Genomic DNA, 4,528 nt, shown 5'->3' with positions numbered 1-4,528 from the left:
CCCTCTGCAGCCGCCGTTCTCCGCGCCGGCCTGCACCGGGCTGCCGCCGCTGCCGTTCCCGGCGGGACACCCCGGCGGGTCCACTCCGGCCGCGGGCCCTCTGTGGTATTTACAGCTGCCGTCCCTCGCGGCCACCGACGCGCCGGCCCATCCTCCGTCACCGATGCTGCAACCACCGGCGCCGCCCCTGCCCAGCTCGAGGGCACCCTCGCCGACCGGCCTCCCGATCCATCAGGTCCGGTTCCTGCCCTCCCCGTCGCCACTTCCAGTGTGGGCGGCTGCGTCTTCGCCTTCGCCGGTCTACACCACGGCTCCGGAGCAGCCGACCCCGTTTCCGCAGTTCAGCGGGCCATCTGGCTCCGCGGGTCCCTATCCGGAGTACTCCGACCAGGCACCACCCGCCTCGCTGCTCCGCACCTCCGAGCCAGCTCGACACAACGCTCTGACCCAGACACCGCCGCGGTTCGCCAAGATCGACTTCGCCACTTATGACGGCACGGAGGATCCCCTCAACTGGCTCAACCAGTGCGACCAGTTCTTCCGCGGGCAGCGCACACTCGCTTCGGAGCGGACCTGGCTTGCCTCTTATCACCTCCGCGGCGCAGCCCAGACCTGGTACTACGCCCTCGAGCAGGACGAGGGCAGCATGCCCCCCGGGAGCGCTTCTGCGAGCTCTGCCTCCTTCGCTTTGGGCCTCCGGTTCGCGGGAGCCGCCTGGCAGAGCTCGGCCGCCTTCCCTTCACCTCCACGGTGCAGGACTACACCGACTGTTTTCAGGCCCTGGCATGCCATGCGTCGGGTGTGACGGCGCAGCAGTGGGCCGACCTCTTTGTCGGTGGACTTCCGGATCACATCCGCATGGACGTGGAGCTTCGGGGACCCCAGGATCTCCAGTCGGCCATGTACTACGCCCGCACGTTCGAGCGTCACGCGGTGGCCATCCAGCAGGAATCACCGTCCCGGACCGCTGGGTCGCTACCCGGGTCGGATTCCGCGCCGGGTCGGCCTGCGCAGGCTTCTGCGGCACCCCTCGCCGCGACCGCGGCGCGCCCGTTCCGCCAGCTCACCTCAGCCGAGATACTCGAGCGTCGCCGCCAAGGGTTGTGCTTCAACTGCGACGAGCCCTACACGCCCGGCCACGCCTGCCCGCGACTCTTCTACCTGGAGGTTGCAGACTACATTCCGGAGGACGCCGTCGCCGCCGACCTGGCCGCCCCAGTTGTCGAGAAGGTGTTTGACGCTGGTTGATCGCCTCGAGGAGTTCCGCAAGCGCTTCCCCACCTTACAGCTCGAGGACGAGCTGTTTGTGCAGGCCGAGAGAAGTGTTATGGCCGGTTTAGCTAGGCCCACAGGGCAGTAGTTAGGGGCTTGGCCCACAAGTTATCTTAGGTTAATTCTTATGCAAGTTATTTTAGGTTAATTCTTATGCAAGTTATCTAGGTTATAAATATAGGCTGTAAGACTTTTTTTGAAATCAAGCAATAAAAAGAATATTATCTCTATTGCCCGGCTCCCAGAGGAGCCGGAACCCTAGCCGCCTCTAACCCTAGCCGCCGCCGCCATCCTCCTCCCACGCGACGGCGCCCAGCCGCCGGCGCGCCCGCTCATCGCCTCGCCCTACTCCATCCTTCCCCTACAACCTATGAAGCAGGTCCGGTAGGATCCCTGGTTCTACCAAATCGTCTATTAAGCAAATCAAATTTAGCAAAAACGCACATACTGCCTATTGATGTACTGGCAATACCGCAGTTGCAGATAAACTAAATCGATCACCCACCTGGAGATGGCTTGCGACGTGCTGTATGGTCAAATTCAAATCCTTTGCATTCATGTACTGGTGAATTTTTCTAGCCGTAGCAGCTGTTAGCCAAAAAGAAAACATACACTCAAAGGTCATGCTTTTTCAGCTGTTAAACATCACAAATGACTAATTTATGCTAAGTGCAGATAGCCTTACACGCCCCAAGCACTTCAACAGCCTGCAAGAACTTTTCATGGAGTTCACTGCTCCATATGAACCGACCCAGATTATATGGATAGACATTCGCGTTTATCGCATCTTGTTCTTCATCCTCAGTCACAGACCTGTGATTTTTGATAGACCTGTGTTGCAGTGCTCTCATCCTCAGAAAATTGACGGTTTCAGTATCCAACGGCTTAACCACATTGAAGCATGTTCCAAGGGTCATGCGTGCAGAGACTGCCTCATCATAGGCACACATAGCTGCAGCCAAGAAACAACACTCCTAGATTAATGAGTTTGGGATGGACGAAATTTTTCTTAAAACAATACAGCTCTGAATACAAATGCTTACTGATAAGAGGCACTTCAAGTTCACTCAGGATGTGGTGAAACAGCCGCAAGGTGCCCACCTCTGTATTGCCAGGATGAACTTCCGCTACTATCAAATCAAGCTCCTCATCTTTAACAACCCCCCCTTTTAAGGGAATCTAGGGCCTCTTCCCCTGTTTGGAAGGGAAGAACTACAAAACAGTAGAAGTTAGACTCAAAACTTTGGAGAGTAAACACCGTGTTATCATGTTCAAATATAGTTATATTAATATGCCAACCTGCACGTACCATTGCAACAAGTGAGTATCTTCTAAACTAATATAGCTACTTGGTATGTGTTTTTTCCTATTTGACCACATAATCCAACACTTTCTGCAATCTAATAGCACTTGGAAGGGCTGCCCAGTAACTAGCAACTAGCTATATCCCATTACGAACTACATATGCTACCTCTGTTTAAACTGTGAAGTTCACGCAATATATTACACACACATATGCTGTATAATCTAATGGTCCTTTGGAAGGGTGACGCAGTAACACTATATCCTATATGGAACTGCATCTGTTTCCTTTCTGTTAAAAAATGTCATATATCTACGGAAATGCTCCACATATATGATGGTTGTACGATCTACACATGATACTGAGGACAGGTTCAAATCCATGTGGGGCCATAGCTCGCCAAGCTTCACATCATGAGAAGCGTTCTATATCCACACACGCAAGCCATCCAACCGTTAATTATTGGTCCAGATCATGATGGATAGAACGTATAAATATTCCCACCGGACGACCGTACACCCAAAGTCCCAAACATCACACCAAGCAGCCGTACACCCAAACTTCCCGCCAAACAGCCGTACAACCAAACTTCCCGTCAAACAGCCATAAACCCAAACCTCCCACCGAACAGCAGAAATATGAAATATCCGAAATTCGATCAGATGTGCCTGTGTGGACACCAACAGACATCAAATCGTGCCTTTTATAGTAGCCCCATGCTTGGGAATTGAAATGCGCACCTTTGAAGTTGAATCTAGCAAGCGTATTGGAGATGGTCCACAGGGAAACCAGATCCTGATCAAGAACTAAAACTGAAAGATTTTCCATCAGGTCAGTGAGACCCTATGGGGAGGAAAAGAAGTCTACCAGTGTTTGTGATAGATCTAATACCTTCTTTTGGCGTGAGACCTTCACCAAGGGCAAAGGATAGACACTATATATCCCTATATATCAGATGATGTCAGAAAAGGACAAGATTTAAGGAGTAGAGTCCATCTAATTTTTTATTCAAAAGCTGACCTGTATTTGGACAGGGAGGTTGAACAAGATATACTTACTTGAGAAATGCAAGTTAAGATCATCATTATTTTGTCCTCTTGTACTTCTTCAGTTTCCAGTGTAAAGAACAAGCAAGACCGTGTACAATGCAAGCCGGTGCTTATCTGTAGAGAGCAGATGCTTAATTAAGCACCCCTGCCACATATATAAGCACCGGTGCTTAAGAAAAACACGGTTTATTTTACTAAGCATCTTGCATTGTACATGGTCTAAGAAGGTGTGAACCCTTACTATCACGACTTCATGTTATCTGTTCTCTATCATCACGCTTGCTTTTGCACTAGTAGAAAACAGGGCTTTGGTTCGGGCATGGCAAGCCCATTAGTCCCGGTTCAGTCACGAACCGGGACCCATGGGGGTATTCGTCCCGGTTCTTGAGCCCGGGGGGCCGGCCGGGGCCTCGTGGGCATTGGTCCCGGTTCGTGTGGACCCATTTGTCCCGGTTCTGGGCACGAACCGGGACCAATGGTCCTCGCTCCTGGCCCACAACCATTGGTACCGGTTCTTGGCTTGAACCGGGACAGAAGGCTGGGCTTTAGTCCTGGTTCCAGCCAAGAACCGGGACAAATGAGTTGCATATATATACCCCATCGCTGCAGCAGAGCACTCCACAGTGCTCTGATTTTGCTAGCTGGCGAGGGGAGGGCATTTGGGTGCTCTAGCTCACCTCCTATGCACATGAGGTGTTCAATGAAATGCCCGAGCCACACTAGTTAAGCTTTCTCCTCTCGAAGCTCGACCTCCTAGCTCCATTTTTCCCGAGATTTGTCTAGGTTTATATTAGCAGTCCGTCACGCCCCGTCCCCGTCTTTACCGCCGTCGATCGCCCGCGCCGATCTCGTCGCCGGCACCACCGTGGTGAGCCTCTTGTTCTTATCTTCTTTCTGAAAGAAA

The 4,528-nt window shown here is 52.4% G+C and overlaps 1 pseudogene; it reads right to left on the bottom strand.

Moving 5' to 3' along the window:
* Positions 1-2,958, bottom strand: part of LOC123171229 (uncharacterized) — a 6,916-nt pseudogene extending 3,958 nt beyond the window's left edge.
* Between the last annotated feature and the right edge of the window lie 1,570 nt (positions 2,959-4,528).

This window comes from Triticum aestivum, chromosome 7D (genome assembly GCF_018294505.1).
Source record: "Triticum aestivum cultivar Chinese Spring chromosome 7D, IWGSC CS RefSeq v2.1, whole genome shotgun sequence".
Lineage (NCBI taxonomy): Eukaryota > Viridiplantae > Streptophyta > Magnoliopsida > Poales > Poaceae > Triticum > Triticum aestivum.
This window is presented reverse-complemented; position numbering and strand designations above follow the sequence as displayed.